We start from the raw sequence: 22,357 nt of genomic DNA, 5'->3' as shown, positions 1-22,357 counted from the left end.
AGGGAAGAATTACCAAAACAGTTTTAAACCTATTGTAATTGTATCAATTCAGTCATAAATATTTTTTTATGTCAATTGAGTCATAAACTTTTTGCATTTATGTTAATTCAGTTCATCCAACCAATTTTAGCGGGTCGGCACTGACATGAACGCCGGCTATCCTACGTGACAGGGCCAGTATTAATGTGGATAATTTTTAATAATATTTTATAAAAAAATTTCGAATTTCTTTTTTTTTCTTCTTTTTTTCTTTTCTTTCTCTTTCTTTTTTTTTCCTCCCTTCATCTTCAATTTCTAGCCGGTCGCCAGTGGCTGGGCTGGCAAGGCTCGTCCTCGCCCCTCGCCATCAACTAGCGGCACCAACCTTGCCAGCCCCCGCCTCTGGCTGATCGCCTGTTCCGGCGAATGGCTTGAGGTTAAAGATGAAGGGAGGAAAGAAAAAAGAAAGGGAAAGAAAAGAAAAAAATAATTCGAAAAAATATTAAAATATTATTAAATATTATCCACGTCAACACCGAACGTGCCACGTAGAATGGCCGGTGTTCATGTTAGTGCTGGCCAGCTAAAACTGGCCGGATGAACTGAATTGGCATAAATGCAAAAGGTTTATGACTCAATTGGTACAATAAAAAGATTTATAACTGAATTGATACAATTGCAATAGATTTAGGACTGTTTTTATAATTTTCCCGTGATGGAAGCGGAAACGTTGTGTTGATGGACATGCGTGGAAGCAGGGCTAAGTGTCCCTAGCTTGCCTATCTTTTTTAACCTTTTCTGCATAACGTTTGGTTGTCGGTAATATTAACTCAAGGCAAAATTTCAAGAAAAGATTGTATAATTTCAGCAAATAGAATTTGATTCTTCTCTCATACATGGGGACGTGCGTATGGATTGTAATCCACACACAAGCTACTCTAGGAAAAGCTTCGAGATAAAAATTTTGACCTTAGCATACATAATTATGAAAGCTACAACATAAACTCAACGAACTGTCAAACGCTATCCTTCACACTCCACAAAGCTTCACAATCGCATCCTCCACTTCATCATTCTCTTCATCTCCTTTGTTCCTAATGCCGATACTCACTTCTTTGACCCTATTCCTCACACACTCCCCACCTTCCTCCACCACAACAGCCTTGATCACCTTCGCAATCTCATCTCTCTCGAGCTCTCCACTCTCATTCGTCATCACCTCCAATCCGACCCCAATGTCCTCGACGAGCCTCGCGTTGAGCGGCTAGTCGAGATGCATCGGCATCGCGATGATCGGGACTCCAAACTTCATGCTCTCCATGACCGAACTCCACCCACAATGACTCACAAATCCACCAACGCTTGGATGTGCTAGAATCCTAGCTTGTGGTGCCCATCCCTCTATAACTAGTCCTATATTTCTCACCCTCTTAAGAAATCCCTTAGGAAGTGCCTCTTCAAGCTTGATGTGCTCTTCCACAGGAAATTTAACCACCCAAATGAAGTTGACATTGCTAAGCTCCAACCCATAGGCTATCTCTTCTCTTTCCTTCTCTGTGAGGAAGTACTCTGTGCCGAAGGACACGAATACGGTCAACGATCTTTTCTTTTGATCAAGCCACTCAAATATGTGATTCCCATCCTCTTGGATAGGGTCTTGTACTAGTGGACCGACGGGCATGACTTTCTTCCCCAAAAGATCACTTAGGTAGTCAATGTATTTACTCTCCAATTCCCTAAAGGTCTTCATGAAGATTAGGCCCGATGAATGGTCAATGCACCGCATGACCCTTTCCGTGGTGCTCGGGCCACTCTCTGATGCTTCTTCTATTTGGTTCCTATACTTTGCCATCCACTGGTCTTGAAGACGAATCGCCTTGAAAGGATACTCATCGCTCGGCCTCTTGATGGAGTAGATTACATATGAAATCGTCCCTGCTGCCACACTCGAGAAGTTGACCGCTGGGATTGCGTGCGACCTCGCAACTTCTGGCGCCCATGGGAGCAGAAAATCAAAGATAAGCAAATTGGGTTGGCGATCAGCGATGATGTCAGAGAGGTTAGGGCCTGCCATGTCGAAGGCTGTCATCAGTTTCGGCATGAGGTGAGGCGGTAAGCCCCTAGTAGTGTGGTATTGAGGAGGGAGACCGGCCAAACAAGGGACATGGAGCTCTACTAGCTCAATGGTGGAACAATATTCATGAGGAATTTCGATAGAACTAAGGTCGACAGGACTTGAACAGAGTAAGATGTGGAAGTTCCTCTTTGAGAGCTTCTTGGCTAGCTCCAGAAATGGACCTATGTGACCATGAGCAAGCCATGGAAGCATGAGAACCCTAATGGTTCTTCTTGTCGTAGCCATGCTCGATATGTGTGACTCGCTTAGCTAATAATTGTTCGCTCTAAGCTTTTGATCGTTTTGATTTCAAGTGGATATTTATAGAAGAATGGCTTATTTGATCATCTGTCATGTTTTTTTTTCCAATAACATTTCTGACGCAGCATTCAGCGAATAATTCAAGCAAAACCTTGCTTAGAGAGAAAAATCTCGAAATTCAGTATTGATGATAATAATGTTATCTCTTCAAAACAAACCCTAAACACCCTTTTATAGGGGTTAAACCTAATTACAATAGGAAACCTAATCATAATAGAAAAGTTACCTAATCTGAATTGGAAACTTAATCATAATAGGAAAGTTACCTAATCTGAATTGGAAACCTAATCATAATAGGAAATCTAATCATAATAGGAAAGTTAATAAGCATCAAATAGCAAAATTACAAAAACGACCCTTAAAATTAACTCATAAAAAATACTAAAATAATAGAAAAAAACCATCTAATCGCATCACCGTTTCGCTTTCCGTTTGGACTTCTGTTTGTCCAATCGGTTCAGAAACGTACCACTAATAAATTCCGCATCATTCTCCTCCACTTGAAAAGAACTCGTCCTCGAGTTAAAATTAGGATCTGGATATAACGGCTCTGTGGACTCATGAAATGGTGACAAATCAGCAACATTAAAAGTGTTGGATATGCCCATGCTATGTGGAAGGTCTATAACATAAGCATTATCATTGATCTTCTTGCTGACAGCGTAAGGTCCATACTTCTTTGGCTGTAATTTACTATAAGATCCAGCTGGTAATCGCTCTTTACGAAGAAAAATCATGACTTGATCACCTACCGCAAACACCTGCTTTTGCCTGTGCTTATCTGCTCCAGCTTTATACTTCTGATTAGTTTCCTCTAGCTTCTGTTTGACTTCATGATGCACTTCCACAATCTGTTTAGCCATATGATCCGCTACTACACTTTTATCCGCTTGCTTAGGCAATTGTACCAAATCCAGAGTATGTTGAGGCGCCTTTGTATAAACAATAGAAAAAGGCAACCTGTCAATAGAACTATGAACTGCATTATTATAAGCAAACTCTGCTTGTGATAAAGCAACATCCCATTGCTTCGGCTTATCTCCACAAATGCTTCGAATCAAGTTTCCCAAAGTTCTATTAACCACCGATGTTTGTCCATTAGTCTGCGGGTGAGCAGTGCTACTGAAATTCAAAGATGAATCAAACAGCTTCCATAAAGTCCCCCAAAAATGCCCTAGAAATTTACTATCTCTATCTGAGGTAATAGACTTGGGCACACCATGCAAACGAACCACTTCCTTAAAGAATAATCTGGCCACACTTACTACATCAAAAGTCTTCCTACAAGGAATGAAGTGCGCCATATTAGAAAATCTGTCAACCACAACGAAAACAGAATCCACGCCTCTTTGTGTCCGTGGTAAACCAAGCACAAAATCCATGGACAGATCTTCCCATATATTGTTAGCAACAGGTAAAGGCATATACATACCTGTATTCTTAGATTGACCCTTAGCAGTCTGGCAAACATAACACTTTTGTACATACCTACTGACATCTCTACGCAACTGGGGCCAGTAAAATCGCTCCCGGACTGCAGCAATAGTTTTATCACGACCTAGATGTGCAGCTAATCCACTATCATGTAAATCGCGAATTACCTTCTCTCGTAATGATGTCCGAGGAAGGCAAAGCTGATTGCCATGCATCAGATAACCATCCTGCACATAAAATTCTTGTACAGGTTGATCAGAAGCACATGACTTCCAAATTTGCCCAAAGTCATCATCGTCTGCATAACAATCTTTCAACTGCTCAAACCCCAAGATGTCTTGGCTTAATGTAATCAACAAGCCAGCTCTCCTACTCAATGCATCTGCTACGACATTATGCACACCTGACTTGTGCTGTAATCTGAAAGGAAATTTTTGCAAAAATTGACACAATCCCGCATGCATATCTTTGCTAATCCTCTTCTGACTATTCAGATACTTCAAAGTTTCATGATCAGAATAAAGGACGAATTCTTTCCCAATCAAATAATGCTCCCAGGTCTTCAAAGCCCTTACGATAGAATAAAATTCTTTGTCATAAGTGCTCCACTTCTGTCTCGCCTCGCTAAGCTTCTCACTGAAATAGCAAATTGGTCTACGCTCTTGAAATAAAACAGCTCCTATACCAACTCCACTAGCATCACAGTCCACTTCAAAAAGTTTATCAAAATCAGGTAAGGCAAGAACAGGTGCGGTACATAACTTTTCCTTCATAATAGCAAAACTATTCTCTACTTCCTCTCCCCATAGAAATTTGCCTTTCTTCATACATTTAGTAATCGGGGCTGCGATAGTACTGAAATTCTTAATAAATCGCCGATAGAAAGTAGCTAACCCATGAAAACTCCTAACGTCAGAAACTGTTTAGGAGTCGGCCACTCTCTGATTGCTCTTGCCTTCGCCTCATTTACCTCTATTCCTTCAGCAGTAATAATAAAACCCAGGAATAACAGCTTATTAGTTAAAAAACTGCACTTCTTAAGATTAATATACAGCTTATTAATCTGCAAAGCTGTCAATACCTCCCTTAAGTGCAATAGATGATCCTCCTCGGTCTTACTATAAATCAGGATATCATCAAAATATACTACAACAAATTTGCCAAAAAAAGATTTCAAAACCTGATTCATAAGCTTCATGAAAGTGCTTGGAGCATTGGAAAGTCCGAAAGGCATCACCAACCATTCGTACAACCCCTCCTTTGTTTTGAAAGTTGTCTTCCACTCATCTCCAGGCCGAATCTGAATCTGATTGTATCCATTCTTCAAATCCAGCTTCGAGAACCACTTAGCACCGTGCAACCTATCCAGCATGTCATCCAATCTCGGAATTGGAAACTTGTAACCCACTGTTATCTTATTAATGGCCTTGCTATCTACACACATCTGCCAACTCCCATCTTTCTTAGGAGTCAACAAGGCCGGAACAGCACATGGGCGCATGCTATTCTGAATGTGCCCCTTTCGCAACAACTCCTCCACCTTCTCTTTTAGAATCTCACTCTCTTTAGGACTCATCTTGTAGTGCGGTAAATTCGGCGGACTAGCACCGGGAATTAAGTCTATATGGTGCTGAATATCGCGCATAGGCGGCAACCCATATGGAATCTCTTCAGGCATCAGTTCACTAAATTCCTTCAATAAAGGCCTGACTACTTCAGGTTGCTCCTCCACTTGTAATTCAGCCTCAGTCTCGATTGTTTATTTCACGACCAGCACGTGAATCTGTCGAGTCTCCTTAACCTCAGCTTCAAATTTCCTCGTAAGGGTAAGGAAATTATTTTCAGCAGCATGTTTTCCTTTATTCTTCAGTGGCAGCAACGTATACTTCACTCCATCATTCACAAGGTTATACTGATTGCTTCTTCTCGAATGCTGAGCATCTACATCAAATTGCCACGGTCTCCTAAATAACACATGACATACATCCATGTCTACTACATCACAATACAGCTCATTATGATATTTTCCAATGGAGAATGGAATTTTGCATCGTTCAGTCACCTGAATGCTTTCCGCTCCAGATTTAATTCATCCTAACGTATAGGGATTAGGATGCTTCTCCACGGGTATCCCCAGTTTCTTCACTGCCTCCTTCCTAATGATATTCTCCATACTTCCACTATCAATAACCACAGCAAAAATCTTTCCCAAAATGGTGCACCTGGTTCGGAATAACTGATGGCGCTGCGAATCATCTTCCTGTTTTGGGGCCAACATCATCCTGCGCACCACACAGTTTACTTGCTCCTCTTCTTCATCTTCAAAATCATCGTCCTCAGCATCCGGCGCACAGCAATATCCATTTTCCTCCTCTTCTCTTGCTGCTACGTTTACGGTCTTTCTCTGAGGGCATTCATTAGAACGGTGCCCAAGCTGATTACACCTGTAACACTTTATCGCAGCTGGTTTAGTATAAGGGTTAGGGTTCGCAGTTTTCTGTGCTTGCGTTCACTTATCCCTCGGCTCGTTCATAGGGCGCTTTTCTACCGCCTTATCTTCCTGATTTCGCCCTGCGTTAAAGCGATTATTGAAACTCTTCTTCTCTACCGAACTGCTCGAACTGCTACCTCGATAATTTCCGTAGCCTCTTCTTCCCCTGTCTTGTTGCATCAATTCTGCCTTCATCGCCATATTCTTGGCTTCAGTTAAATTTCGCAGAAACTGCACTCCAATTTTATCTCAAATAAAGGGTTTCAAACCATCAAGATATATATGGCCACCTGCTGTTCCTCCATCTCTGATAAATTATTTCGCTCCACCAATCTCATAAATTCGGCCGTATACTCATGCACAGTCCGATTGCCCTGCTGGCAACGTTGGTACTGCTGGAACATAATCTGCCCATAGTTGGGTGGAAGGAATTCTTGCTTCAGCAGTGTTGACACCTATTTTTAATTTGCCCAAAATTAATTACACAAAATTTAGGAGTTAATTTTCTTTAATTCCTAAAACAAAAAAATATTTTTATTTAAATGCATTGCATATAGAATTTAGGCACATTTCTATTAATAGGATCTATTAGAGTTAAAAAAAAAAAAAAGAATTTTCGAGTTGGGCCGGGTCGGGGCCGGGCCGACCCGGCCCTTTTCTTTTTCCTTTTTCTTTCCCCCCGCACGGGCCCAGCCCATTCTCTTTTTCTTTTCCCCACGCGAGCCCAGCCCGCTTTTCTTTTTCTTTTTCTTCCCCGTGCGTGGCTGGGCCCGGCCCGGCCCAGTCTCTTCCTTCCTTCTTCCCCCCTGCGCCGAGCGGTCCTTTTGTCTCCCCTGTTCTCCTCTGCCGTTGACGCAGAAGCGACGAGCGGCGAAGCAGCCCCGCGCTGTCCCCATCAGGCCAAACGATGGCCGACGAAGCACGCCGACGGGACTGGCCAGTCCCGGCCTCCCCTCCCCCTTCTTCCTCTCTTCTTCCGCGTTTGAACTGGCCCCCCCTCTGCACCAGCCTAAATGGCAGCGAAAGTCGCGGGCCAGAGTAGGCCGGTACAGGCCGTCGTCACGCAGACGTAACGAAGCAGGGGGGCACCGTCGTCGTCGCCTATAAAAGCCGGAAAGAGAGAGAGAGGCCCGATCGGCCATTTTTGAGAAAAACACAGAGAGAGCATGAGAGTGTGAGCCGAGAGAGAAAGGGAGCTTCCGGCGGCCACCGCGCCTCAGCTTCAGCCATCCATCCCCGCCGCCGAGCCGACGGCGGCGACACAGGGAACCAGAGTGCCTGGGTCGACCATTTGGAGTGAGAAACAGAGAGAGATAGAACAGAGATAGAATAGAGAGAATAGAGAGAGAGAGATAGAGCAAACTGAGTTTGTCGGAGCGAGAAGAAGAATCAGCAGCGTCGCCGTCGCCCGCGAACCAGCCGGAAGCCTCCCAGACGCGCCGTCGACCGGTGAGTCGTCTCCCTGCCCGGACTGCTATGTTCTCCCCTGTTTTTGCTCCCGGTTTGGCCGGGACCCGGGCCGGCCATTTCACGTGAGTCCCGGCCTATACCGCCGTCCGTGCGTCATCGCCAAAGGTAAGAACAGGTTTCCCTAAGGACGGCGGGGCCTCGAAACAGGTCGGATCTCCTGTTTTTGGTCGCGCACGCCCGGTGTTCGACAAAATACCTCAATGAGGCTGGTTTTAATTCGGTCGCCGGCCGGCGAGCATGCGGTCGAACGGCGACCGAGGCGGGCGGCGAAGCTTGGTGGCGACTCCCAGGGGCCAGATTAAGGTCGACGGCGGTCTGGGTCGGCCGGCGGAAGGCCAATTTTGGCTCTGCCGGGGTCCCCGCGTGCCTGTGCACGCGGGGGTCGACCTAACCCGGGTAAACCGACCCGACCCGGGTCAATGCCCTGGGTCGGATCCGTTGACCCGGGTCAGTTCCTACTCGGATCAACTGATCCGACCCAGGTCAACGCCCCTGGTCGGATCCGTTGACCCGGGTCGGTTCCGACCTGATTCGAATCAACCGACCCAACCCGGGTCAACGCCCTGGGTCGGGTCTGTTGACCCGGGTCAGATCCAGCCGACCCGACCCGGTTGTTTTTTTAAATATTATATTATATTTTTATTTTATTTTATTTTAAAAATAAAATTTTTTAAATTTTTTTAAATTTTTTTTAAAAAAATAATAATTTTTTTTCTTTTTCCGAAAAAGAAATTTTTTTTAAAAAAAGATTTTTTTTTTCAAATTATGTGATATATTTGTTGTTTTAATTTATTATGATATTATTATACATGTTTTTGTCTTGTTTAAATTAGATAAGCATGAGATTGTGCGGTAGCATTTTACATGTTATTTTTATTAACGTTATATTATTATGCATGTTTTAATACAATTGCATGAGTTGTTGTGTTTTGAATGTCATCTGATTTAGTTAAGGTTAGAACCTTAGGCTGCATGAATTGTTGTGTCCCTGACTGCTGATCGTTTCTGATTATGCACTCGCTTGAGCACCTCACATGTTAGGAGAAAGGTCCTAAAATCAATCCAAACTGCTTGACAAATGTTTTCAGAAATGAACAGGGTAAAATGGTACCGAAAGGGCATTAGTTATCTAACTAGTGTAACCAAGTCCCCGAACTCTTTTAATCTCCGGTTCATAGGAATAGGGTGATTCTCCCATCACTTTATTTGGATTTCTAATCGACCCATCCCAAATCGATTAGTCGCGACTCCTTGGTATAAACCACTTACATGTTAAATACTTAAACCTTAAGTCGCGATATGGTATGAGCTTGGGAGAGCCTTAGTTAAGTCCTGAACCTAGACTTAGCGTGTACCAAGCGAGACCCCCATCTTTTGTTAAAAAAAATAGGGAGGTCGGTCGCGACAGACTGGCAACTCTGCTGGGGACTTGCATTTTTTAAAGTGGACTTAAGCCAAAAAAAATTTTATCCTGTTCAAAAATAATTTTTGTTTGGCAGCAAGGACTCCAGGTATGAACCTGACATTAATGTGTTATTTGTTCTTGCCGGTTCAAATTGATTATTTATAAATTGTTGTGCATGCCTTAATGATTTAGCACTACACTATTGCATACACAACCACGTTGCCGGACCTAGGCCGCAATAGGGCATTTTAGGATGGTGTTAAGAAAGATACGACCTCGAACGCGAGCCCGCGATGTAGAGGTTGCCTTTCTTTTCCACGAAATTTGTTTCTAAATAATTTTTGTTTGGCAGCAAGGACTCCAAGTATGAACCTGACATTAATGTGTTATTTGTTCTTGTAAGTTCAAATTGATTATTTATAAATTGTTGTGCATGCCTTAATGATTTAGCACTACACTATTGCATACACAACCACGTTGCCGGACCTAGGCCGCAATAGGGCATTTTAGGATGGTGTTAAAAAAGATACGACCTCGAACGCGAGCCCGCGATGTAGAGGTTGCCTTTCTTTTCCCCGAAATTTGTTTCTAAAAAATCGTAAAGAAATATCTTTAGCCGTTATTCGCGTGACTATAAGATATTCCTTTCGATTTGGCCGAGGTTAAAAGGACTTGACACCAACGCGAGACTGCGACGGTCAGGCACCCTTTTAATTTCATTTTGCTGAGCCAGTCTAGATAGAAATCGAACCTCGCTCCTCATGTGCATGTTGTTGCGATTGCCATGGTTCAAGGAAAAGTATATATTCTATCCCTTCTCAATTTTTTTTTTATATATATGGCCTACTTATTCAATTGATTTGTTACTGTTAAGCCACTGTTGATTACAGTCTATATACCAGGGATACGCTTATTGCGGAGCTTGTCCGTAAAAATAAGCGCATCCGAGAGACCGTGATTTTCCCATCGTTTATAGAATGAGTATCCGGGAAGGGCACCCTTTTGTTAAAAGCCCTGTCTTTTATATTTCCATGTATCTATGTTTAGGGGTTTTGGTTATCTCCTGTAAAAATATTTATGGGTTGTACTAATGTTAATATAACTCGGGCCGTTTTTTATGCTTTAAATAAAATTTTTTGCCCCTTAATGACACCACCGCGGCCTTCAGCCCAGTGGTATCTGGGGATGTGGCGTAACGGTCCGAGGCGACTGGGGTTCAAATCCCGAGGACGCCGCCTGTAATGTTAATATTAATAAAAACCTTTTTTCTCATTTTTTTCTTTGCAAATAAAGAAAATATGTAATAATAATATGACTAGGTCATAGAATGATTCTTTATTGGGCATTATACTCATTCATATCAGCGTTTTCCCCAGTAGTTACAAAAAATGGCTGAAGAAAACGTCCGTCTCAATAACATGGAAGACGAGATGAAGCTGGTCCTCAACGCAATCTAAAATCTCACAAAGCAGCTGGAATCCATTCAGGGCAAGCTCACACCCACGCCTGCAGTAGTTGAGGTGGTGTTATCACCACAATTTACTGGAAAAGACAAGGCCTCCGCCAGCGATAGCAACATGCCCCCGCTAGAGGACGATCCGCTTCCCCTTGCTGTCAGGAAGCCTGAACTTGAAGCTGTAACGATGACAGAACATGACAAACGCCTTGCAAAGGTCGAGGAGATGCTGAAACAGCTACAAGGCCCGCAGCATGCTGTCCCACTTGACCTGTCTATATACAAACGGGTCAAAGTACCAGAAAAGTTCAAGATGCCGGAATTCGAGAAGTATGATGGTACCTCATGCCCCAGACATCATTTGCACATGTATCATGTGCGGATGACCCAGTACGTTAACAACGAACCCCTCATGATTCAAACCTTTCAAGCGAGTTTGACAGGGCTAGCCTTGACATGGTATATGTCGAAAGATGTGGATACTTTTAAGTCTTGGGATGATGCCGCTGATGCATTCCTCAAACATTATCAATTCAACCTCGACGTCACCTTTACTCGTGACGATCTGGAACGCGCTGAGAAGAAGAAGAGTGAGTCCTTCAAAGAGTATGCTACCAGATAGAGAAACTTGGCCGCCCAGGTTACCCCACAACTCACTGATCATGAACAAGTAAAGTTGTTCATAAAGTCTCTTCCATATGAATACAGATACCGCCTGGTTGGTGCCACTGCTGAATCCCTTAATCGTCTTGTTCCTGTGGGCGAACGAATCGAAATGGGATTGCGTGAGGGGTGGTTTACAGACCCCACTTCCACAAGCAAGAAACTCGGCATAAAGAAGGAGAAAGAACCCCTGACAGAGGCGGATGTTGCATACACCCAAACCGTTCGTCCTTCCCCAATGGTTCAGATGAGCAGTGAACAGCAACCAGCCTCAGGCCGCAAGCCGCCCCAAAGGCGAAATAACAAAAAGCAGTTCACGCCACTCCCCTTGCCTATGTCTCAGATCCTACCTATTCTTTTGGACAAGAGGTTGCTTGCTAAAGAGCCAAAGCGTGAAAATCCTGAGCGTTTCCCCAACTACGATCCCTCCAAGGCATGTGACTATCATTTGGGCGAAATGGGACATTCCATCAATGATTGTGTTGTCTTGAAAAATAAGGTCCAGAAATTGTTGGATGCAAAGATGTTTTCATTCCGCAACGCACCACCCAATCAAGCAGGAGGCACGGATGTCGTCATTGAGTAAACTGAAGACTCAATTTTCCTCCCTTAGAATAGAGGCATATTTAATAGTTTGAATCCTCCCATACGTGGGAGCTTTTCTTGCTTTCTAAAGTCTCAGCTGTTTCCTAAGATTCCCAGTTTTCTGAATTTTTAATTATGCTTGGAATTTTAGTATTGCAATTTCCATTCCAACAAATGTAATTCGCCTGAATTATTCAAAAGAATTACAAATGTTTTGTTTTGAGGGCCTGAGGAAGTATCCCAAACCGGCCCGTTGATGATATCCAGCCATGTAAATAAAAGTGTTATGAGGCCCGGACTTCCTCATGCTTCCTCGTTTCTAAGCTTTTGAAAATAAAACAAACGTTTTATCATTTTTCAAAAGGTCAAAAAAGAGCGGTGGTGGAAAAGTATGCATGCTCATAGCCTTGTTTGTTTTTCTAACTCGCTCATTTCGTATCTCAGAGCATACTCCTTTTTGATTTATTATTACAAAGGGGACACTTGAAAATGACACAAACTGAAGAGTACATCAGACCCTGATGATGCTAGCAGACCAACTCATTTGATAGGGGCAGTCCGAACGAAGATCATCCAATCTTCAAATAAAACATGGGGCAAATCTCATTACTACCAGTGGGTGATATCAGCCCCAGAGAGTCAAAGAAAATGCTGAGCATTCCTTGATTCTATGATGAGCGAAACATCATTTCATACAAAAGTCGGGGGCAAATCAAGAAAAGATTACCCCTTTTGAAAGAAAAAGGCATGTCTTATTCCTTAACAAATTTTGGAAATGATATTCCATCCATTTTCTTTTGCAGATAATGAACTGGGGAACATGGTAGACTCTGACGTGCTAGCAAGCCGGATAGAGCACCAATGTTGGGACCTCTCGAATGAAACACGACGAAGGAATGCTTAATTGGGAGAGTAGATTAAGGGGCATGCAATCCCCCAGTCCATCAAAAAGGGTATATTTCGTTCCTAAAGTTCGTCCACTTTAGCATAGAAATGACATATTTTTTCCTTTTACATAGGGTAAAATTGAGCAAAGAACACTCATGGTGCAAGCAGTTGGAAAGGACTTTGCATATGACAAAATGGCGTCAAGGCCGGTCCTGACAACCACGGAAGTCTCGATGGTAGTGACGCCCACATCCATCAAAGACCTTTAAAGCGGAGATTAGCTTTGCTGCGAAGATCCACATGCAAGCAATTGCACATGCCTTGTGCAGTCAGGAATCAGAGCATTTACAAGAAACTCCTCAACATGCCGAGACCGCATTGACACAGCATGCGCTGACAATAGAACCCTCTATTCGGAAGCACTCCTAATTATAGAGGATTTCATTCGAGCTTCGAGACCAAGAGTATGAGGGAGCAGACTGAAACAGAGAAGGCTGAACAAAGTAAAGAGGAGAAAAGACTTTGCTAGCTTTGAAGGCAAAATGGAAGAAGGGTAATTTGTATCGTTCTTAGTTTACCCTCAATCCTCTCATTTCTAACATAAACTCCTGCTTGTGTTAGAAGGAAATTATCAACATCCGAGAAAACTCAAGGAGTTATAAGTTTAATCTCAAATGAAGGGAGTCACGAAGGGTAATGTTGTATCGTTTCCAATTCCTATCCCTCAAAAAGCCATTCATTAACATAGTTTTTCTTATTACCCTGCAGGTTTGCCTCGCTATTACAGCATAGATAAGTATCTCTTTCCCTAAAAACTCTTCTCATAAGAGTACAAAGAAACAAAGAAAGAGGAAACATGTTAAAGCAAATAAATGCTTAACCCTCCCTCAAGTGCATTGCATGCCTTTTGGAAAGAATTTCGCATGGTAATTTTACCTGTTTAATTCACCAATTCCCTGTGAAAATTTTGACAATTCGACGAATGGTGTCGAACTGCTCCGATGTATTGAACGAGGTGTGTCAGGATGATGAGAGGCAATCCTTAGTCTATACACATTCTTACGTACCAAACTCTTGCAAGATGAGCGAAAAAGTTTCATTTCTACAAGGTAGAGGGATTTCTCGCATAAGGTACGGTAGTCAAAATGACGAAAGGCAGTTCATTTCTCTACCCCATACATTACTGTTGATCATTTGCTTGACCATTTTTTAGCCCATACACTCAGAGGTTTCTTTAAATCACCCCTGTCAAGAACCACCCCACATTGGGGCAGCTTGAGGTAAACCAGCATCACAGGGAGAATTCAAATTTAGAGGGAGTAAGAGGAGCGTCCCTCCCTTTCGATCACCACTCCCGTGGTTTCGGCCTCGTCGTCTTCACGGGTCCGGCGGTCCTCGACAGGATCCTCCAAGACAAGCACACCATCGACGGCTGAACAGTCGAGGCTAACAGGGCTTTGTCAAAAAAGAAGCAGCAAACTAAAGCCTGTTCAAAATGCCAACATCTTATTGATAACAGTGATGTTTTCACCTAGGAACTGAGCAAGACAAGAAGGATGAGGAGTTTGTAATATCTAAAATTTTCTATGATCATCAGCTGCAACAGCTCGTACAAGGTGAAAAGATGAATAGAAGTTTTCTTGCTCTTATTTGCATTAATCTTTAAGTGTTTTTATTACAGATGAACTCACGCGATAATTTAAGTGCCTTAGGATGACGAAGAGCAGTTCTTCTTCTATCCCATACACTTATATCCCTTGCTAGCCCAATTGAGCCAGCGATTTCATTTCGTATGAACCCAGTTGGTGATCATCCCCCACACCGGGGCAAGGCAAAAGTCACCACAGTTTGAGCGTCAGGGCCTAGAATATCGAATGAAGATGAAGACCCCAAGAGCCAAACAATATTGTTCTGTTCAAACTTGTTTAGGCTAGTCCTGACAACACTAAAAGAACAGCAAAAAAATGTTGAAAACTAGGGGCATGAAAAAGCAGTGTGCCTGGTAAAAGCAAGGCCAATGCCCATGAATAAAAAAAACAAACAAACAAAGAAAAAGAAAAAAGGAGAAGAAGAAAAACGATGAAAAAGATGAAAAGAAAGGAGTCCCTAATTTCTAGGTAACTGCTTTGAAAAACAATGAAGTTTTAGCTGAGGAAATCTCAGAAAGCAATCGGGACAGAGATCGAATGGTATCCAGGAAAATGCTTGATGCAGAAACTCCTCAAGAAAAAATCTGTCTAAGAAGTCAAAGCACAGGATTACCCATGAAGTTTTCCAAAAAGATCCTGACGATGGAGAAAAGATTGGTGACAATGCCAAGATGATCACCAATTCTCACCCTCACACACATTTTTGAGCCCAACGATCATTTCGTTCCTCAACCTGTAAACCAAGCCCACGTTATATCTCTCATGAAGTCTCTTCTGACTAGGGCACTTGATTTAACGTGGAATTTCAAATGTTGATAAATAACGCTCGAGGAAGTGCGAGCAAGACTACTTCTATCTCTTTTGCAGGGTTCTTGACTTGTAAACCTGAAAATAGTTACGGAATATTTTTCTTTCATGGCCTTGACTTGGACAGTCACCTTTGTTAAGCCATCGACCAAGCCTACATTACGACCCTGAGGAAGACCTCTCAGATTGGTAGCATCGTACCGCTTGCGAGAAAACTCAGACCCTTGTTGATATGATAGCGGTTAGATTGAGTGTTTTCGATGTTCCCGCATTAATGGACGGGACAAATAGCCATTTTCAATGAGAGTGAGTGGAAAGTCCTTTCTGACTGAAGGTCCCTCGTTCAGCATCTCGAGAAGTCCGTCCAGCGAGCAAAAATTGTCTTGATTGCCCTCAGTAGATGTTTGGCGATGCAAACATGGCAAAATCATCATGCATGAACTTTCAAATGCGCATTCTGGAATAGCTTAGCTTGTCTATCCTTGATGAATGCATGCATGTTTGCGCTAATCCTCTTTGACAGGTAAAATATCCTCAAAGACTCAAACAACATATGATCTTTGGAGCGTCTCCAAAGATGTCACAAAAAATTTCTTCTGTTCCCCAAGCGGAATTGACACAGCATGCTTTTGCAACTCAGAGTTCTAATCCCCAGTGATAGGACACAAAAATTCAGGTGCTGGAGAAGCCCCCATTATCATCCCAAGAGAGATGCCCCGAAAAAGGTTGGGTATTCAGTAGATGATGCATTAAACCTCCGGGTAAGAAATCCCAGGTATTTCATCAGATTTCTTTTCAAACTACCCATAAGGTAAACAGGGTGTTTCTTTGAAAAAGAAAAGCATCTTGACTAGTTGGTCAAGATATTTCATACGATATTCCAGAATAGCCTTAGTTGTCTATTTCTCCGATGAATGCGTATATCTTTGCACAAAAAAACTTATCTGACAGGAGACACGCCCTTAAGAGGCAGGAACGTGCCCAGGTAAGTACATTTTACCCATGCCCGGTTCAAAAAATTCATGTACCTACGATTGTTATGGTACCCTTTGAACATTGGATTGACCCCTTTGTTCATCAACTGAACATCGGATTGACCCCTTTGTTCACCCTTTGAACATTGGATTGACCCCTTTGTTCACCCTTTGAACATTGGATTGACCCCTTTGTTTATCAACTGAACATCGGATTGACCCCTTTGTTCACCCTTTGAACATTGGATTGACCCCTTTGTTCACCTTCTGAACATTGGATTGACCCCTTTATTCACCCTTTGAACATTGGATTGACCCCTTTGTTCACCTCCTGAGCATGGGATTGACCCCCTCTGTTCACATCAAATCCTCGGGCGAGGACTCCCAGGTGCTCATCGTTTGAGCCTTTTCAAGACCTGCTGGCGAGAACCCACCAGGCAAACCAACAAATCCTCGGGCGAGGACCCCCAGGTGCTCATCGTTTGAGCCTTTTCAAGACCTGCTGGCGCGGACCCACCAGGCAAACCATCAAATCCTCGGGCGAGGACCCCCAGGTACTTTGTCAAAGCAATCCCCAGTCAAGGTGACCGAAGAAAGGTTCGGGTCCTAGACAAACAAAATCCAGTCAATGCGACCGAAGAAAGGTTTGGGTCCTAGACAAAAACAATCCCCGTCAAGGCGACCGAAGAAAGGTTCGGGTCCTAGACAAACCATTCCCCCCGTCAAGGAGACCGAAGACAGGTTCGGGTCCTCGACACACAATATCAACTATCTGGAATTACTCTACCCTTCGGCAAGGTAAGTAGCCCCAGGTATGTTTTTATTTGCTTTAGCATGCATCATCTTATATCGCATCATAAAAATGGGACACCAGTCTCGCCAAAAATAGCATTCATTGAGCATGTATGGGCCAAATTTAGGTGTCATTTTTATCTTTGAATGTAACCTCTACGAGCGCAACCTCTGCGAGCTCACCTTCAAAGAGGAGCAGCTGTTGACACCTATTTTTAATTTGCCCAAAATTAATTACACAAAATTTAGGAGTTAATTTTCTTTAATTCCTAAAACAAAAAAATATTTCTATTTAAATGCATTGCATATAGAATTTAGGCACATTTGTATTAATAGGATCTATTAGAGTTAAAAAAAAAAAAAGAATTTCCGAGTTGGGCCGGGTCGGGGCCGGGCCGACCCGGCCCTTTTCTTTGTCCTTTTTCTTTCCCCCTGCACGGGCCCAGCCCATTCTCTTTTTCTTTTCTTTTTCTTTTCCCCGCGCGACCCCAGCCCGCTTTTCTTTTTCTTTTTCTTCCCCGCGCGTGGCTGGGCCCGGCCTGGCCCAGTCTCTTCCTTCCTTCTTCCCCCCTACGCCGAGCGGTCCTTTTCTCTCTCCCCTATTCTCCTCTGCCGCTGACGCAGAAGCGATGAGCGGCGGAGCAACCCACGCTGTCCCCATCAGGTCAGACGATGGCCGACGAAGCACGCCAACGGGACTGGCATTAATGGCCAGTCCCGTCCTCCTCGAAAACCCGGCCTCCTCTCCCCCTTCTTCCTCTCTTCTTCCGCGTCTGAACTAGCCCCCCCTCTGCACCGGCCTAAATGGTCGCAAAAGTCGCGGGCCAGAGTAGGCTGGTGCAGGCCGTCATCACGCAGACGTAAAGGAGCAGGCGGGCACCGTCGTCGTCGCCTATAAAAGCCGGAAAGAGAGAGAGAGGCTCGGTCGGCCATTTTTTAGAAAAACACAGAGAGAGCGTGAGAGTGTGAGCCGAGAGAGAAAGGGAGCTTTCGGCGGCCACCGCGCCTCAGCTTCAGCCATCCATCCCCGCCGCCGACCCGACGGCGGCGACTCAGGGAGCCAGAGAGCCTGGGTCGGCCATTTGGAGTGAGAAACAGAGAGAGATAGAACAGAGAGAGAATAGAGAGAGAGAGAGAGAGAGAGAGAGAGAGAGAGAGAGAGCAAACTGAGTTTGTCGGAGCGAGAAGAAGAATCAGCAGCGTCGCCATCGCCCGCGGACCAGCCGGAAGCCTCCCAGACGCGTCGTCGACCGGTGAGTCGTCTCCCGGCCCGGACTGCTCTGTTCTCCCCTGTTTTTGCTCCCGGTTTGGCCGGGACCCGGGCCGACCGTTTCGCGCGAGTCCCGACCCATACCATCGTCCCCCACCGTCCGTGCGTCATCGCCAAAGGTAAGAACAGGTTTCCTAAGGACGGCGGGGCCTCGAAACAGGTCGGATCTCCTGTTTTTGGTCGCGCACGCCCGGTGTTCGACAAAATACCTCAATGAGGCTGGTTTTAATTCGGTCGCCGGCCGGCAAGCATGCGATCGGACGGCGACCGAGGCGGGCAGCGAAGCTTGGTGGCGACTCCCAGGGGCCGGATTAAGGTCGGCGCCGGTCTGGGTCGGCCGACGGAAGGCCAATTTTGGCTCCGCAGGCGTCCCCGCGTGCCTATGCACGCGGGGGTCGACCCGACCCGGGTAAACCGACCCGATCCGGGTCAATGCCCTGGGTCGGATCCGTTGACCCGGGTCAGTTCCGACCCGAATCAACTGATCCGACCCGGGTCAACGCCCCGGGTCGGATACGTTGACCCGGGTCGATTCCGACCCGATTCGAATCAACCGACCCGACCTGGATCAACTGATCCGACTCGGGTCAACGCCCCGGGTCGGTTCCGACCCGATTCGAATCAACCGACCCGACCCGGGTCAACGACCGGGGTCGGGTCCGTTGACCCGGGTCGGATCGAGCCGACCGGACCCGGTTTTTTTAATATTATATTTTTATTTTATTTTAAAAATAAAAGTTTTAAAAAAAATTAAAATTTTTTTTAAATAATATTTTTTTTCTTTTTCTTCTATTTTTTTTCTTTTTCCGAAATTTTTTTTTAAAAAAGATTTTTTTTTTCAAATTATGTGATATATTTGTTGTTTTAATTTATTATGGTATTATTATGCATGTTTTTGTCTTGTTTAAATTAGATAAGCATGAGATTGTGCGGTAGCATTTTGCATGTTATTTTTATTACCGTTATATTATTATGCATGTTTTAATACAATTGCATGAGTTGTTGTGTTTTGAATGTCATCTGATTTAGTTCAGGTTAGAACCTTAGGCTGCATGAATTGTTGTGTCCTTGACTGCTGATCGTTTCTGATTATGCACTCGCTTGAGCACCTTACATGTTAGGAGAAAGGTCCTAAAATCAATCCAAACTGCTTGACAAATGCTTTCAGAAAATGAACAGGGTAAAATGGTACCGAAAGGGCATTAGTTATCCAACTAGTGTAACCAAGTCTCCGAACTCTTTTAATCTCTGGTTCGTAGGAATAGGGTGATTCTCCCATCACCTTATTTGAGTTTCTAATCGACCCACCCCAAATCAATTAGTGGCGACTCCTTGGTATAAACCACTTGCATGTTAAATACTTAAACCCTAAGTCGCGATATGGTATGGGCTTGGGAGAGCCTTAGTTAAGTCCTGAACCTAGACTTAGCGCGTACCAGGCGAGACCCCCCTCTTTTGTTAAAAAAAATAGGGAGGTCGGTCGCGACAAGTAGCCTCCTCATTCTAGTCCAAGTTCGAACTCCCTCTTTCCCTTCTCGTTCCCTCCTATTATGTAATCTCTCCCACCATGCAGATGCACCCCACTTTAATCTACAGGCTACTAATCGCACCCTTTTCTCACCAGGGGTCTCTATATAGTCGAAAAATCTATCTATATCAGCAAGCCAATCCAGAAATTCTTCTATGCCCAGACTTCCATTAAAATAAGGAATATCGACTTTCAATTTAAAGTCGTTACCTTCACGATCGTCGTAACGTCGTCTTCCATCTCTCCGATCATATCCTCTTTGAAATCCTCCATGACGACGTCTGCCGCCATAATCAGCACGTTCCGCATCAAAATAATCGTTTTCTTCTTCTTCCGAACTCTCTGAAAATAGAGGGTTAATCAACCTGCGGACAGGAATAGACCTATCAACAGGATCACCGCGAGCAAGATCTGCACCCGGCCTTCTATCGTTCCGCCGATTCCGGTTGACATTAACGTCGAGACCTTCGAATCGTTCTGTTAACTTGTCAAATCGTTCTTCGAAACGACAAATACTTTGATCAAATCGTTGATCCAAGCGTTCCATTAAACGCTGCTCCAAACGTTGCAGCGCGTCGTCCCCAAGGGTTGGGGCTCCAGTCTCCTTAGCATCGTCACGAAGACCACCGCCAGTTGCCATAGGCTTTGATACCACTTGACGCAGCGTTCAGCTAATAATTCAAGCAAAACCTTGCTTAGAGAGAAAAATATCGAAATTCAGTATTGATGATAATAATGTTATCTCTTCAAAACAAACCCTAAACACCCTTTTATAGGGGTTAAACCTAATTACAATAGGAAACCTAATCATAATAGGAAAGTTACATAATCTGAATTGGAAACCTAATCATAATAGGAAAGTTACCTAATCTGAATTGGAAACCTAATCATAATAGGAAATCTAATCATAATAGAAAATTTAATGAGCATCAAATAGCAAAATTACAAAAACGACCCTTATAATTAACTCATAAAAAAATACTAAAATAATAGAAAAAAAACCATCTAATCGCATCACCGTTTCGCTTTCCGTTTGAACTTCTGTTTGTCCAATCTGTCCAGAAACGCACCACTAATAAATTCCGCATCAATTTCTTCCTCCACGTGCATATGAGATATCAAATCAAGACTCTTTTGTCTCTAGCAAAACAGAAAAGTCGAGACTAAGAGTGCGCATGATAACCATTCTATTTCTTTATTTTTCTATTTTTCTGTTCCCGAAAATAGGTTTGAAATATAAATTCGTTTGGTAACGCGATTTCATTTTTCTATTTCTGGAATAAATTTCAACTCTAGAAATAGATTTGGAATAGAAATAAAAAGTAAAAATTTTCTTACTCTAGAGATAGATTTGACTATACAGTTGAGGTGGATCATATACATCGTAACCAGCACTGCCTCTGCCCCGAGAAAGATGTTACATAACTTGCACTTAGAAGAGTAGTATATAATTTTTGTTGCACGACTTGTTCAAAAGTGCTTCTCAGTGTTGACAGGTTCAATCAATTATCATCAACGTGCAGGAAGGATCAAGGCTTGCTCAAACATATATATATTTTTTTAAATTATGTTTTTAAGGTACAATAAAGTTCAAACCAGTTACTTAACTATCCTATGCTTTATAAAGCCAACATTCAAATTTTGATGTCCACCTCCTAGATTATTTCTATACCCTCAAATGTAAAATTATGCCTGACGGTAGACTTCTGCAGTTCGGTCAACAAAACCCCATAATCTCAGGACTATAGAGGCTGAGAAAAAATTAAGAGGTGGAGGAAACGTTTTGCCTTCATAATTCACTGAAAGAATGAAAAAGAAGAATCCTATACACATGCGTTATTTCCAAAGCCTACAGTCAATCACACTAGATTTTAAAAATCTAACACGCCCGTATCGCGTGTACAAAGTCTAGCTATTATATAAGAATGAAATTTCGTATTACAATTATGTTATCTATCCTCTTTATTTTCTCATGTTGCTGTAAGTTTGTGGAAGTGTTAAGATTAAGCTTTGGAGGCGAGTCTCCTCGATTTTTGCGTGCTTCAGTTGTAATAAAATGAGGTTTTGCCAGCCTTGAGAACATATGTAGTTACAATCCAACGTTTATTGCTAAACCTTAATTTTACCAGCAGAATGTCATACCATTCTTGTTTTTTTTTTTTTTGGTAAGAACATACCATTCTTGTTCAATGTTGTCGAAATCAACAAAGCCTCTTCAATTACGTATACAGATAAAAAAGCTCAAAAAAAAACTAATTTCAAATACATGGTCAAAAAACTGGTAGCTTCCTAACTTGGAATGAAAATTTATTCCACACATGGCCTCCGGTTAGTAATTTAACCCCCTCAAGCACATCCTCCGCTTTGATGAGTACACTACCGGTGTCGGAAATCCGACTCCCGCGCTTGGGTATGTGCCACCGGGGATGGCAAAGGGTGGAAAGCGTGAAGTAGGATAGAACGGGGGGAGAAATAAACATTTTTACCCCTAACAAATATGGCTAAGCGTTTTGTGATATTACATCATAC

The 22,357-nt window shown here is 43.3% G+C and overlaps 1 protein-coding gene and 1 pseudogene across 1 annotated transcript in view; both read right to left on the bottom strand.

The window, feature by feature from the left end:
* Positions 1-875: 875 nt before the first annotated feature.
* The window catches only part of LOC115673773 (UDP-glucosyltransferase 29-like), a 28,605-nt gene continuing 7,123 nt past the window's right edge, over positions 876-22,357 (bottom strand). The window contains exon 2 of the transcript XR_008816940.1: positions 876-912. The gene's annotated coding sequence lies outside the window, so the exon portion shown is untranslated. The remainder of the gene's footprint in view (positions 913-22,357) is intronic.
* LOC115677363 (UDP-glucosyltransferase 29-like) lies at positions 1,010-2,341 on the bottom strand (annotated as a pseudogene).

The sequence above is a fragment of the Syzygium oleosum genome, unplaced genomic scaffold (assembly GCF_021117445.2).
Source record: "Syzygium oleosum isolate NSW1041296 unplaced genomic scaffold, Sole_v2.1 Sole_v2.07, whole genome shotgun sequence".
Taxonomy (NCBI): domain Eukaryota; kingdom Viridiplantae; phylum Streptophyta; class Magnoliopsida; order Myrtales; family Myrtaceae; genus Syzygium; species Syzygium oleosum.
The sequence above is the reverse complement of the archived record's forward strand: the minus strand, read 5'-3'. Positions and strand labels throughout refer to the sequence as shown.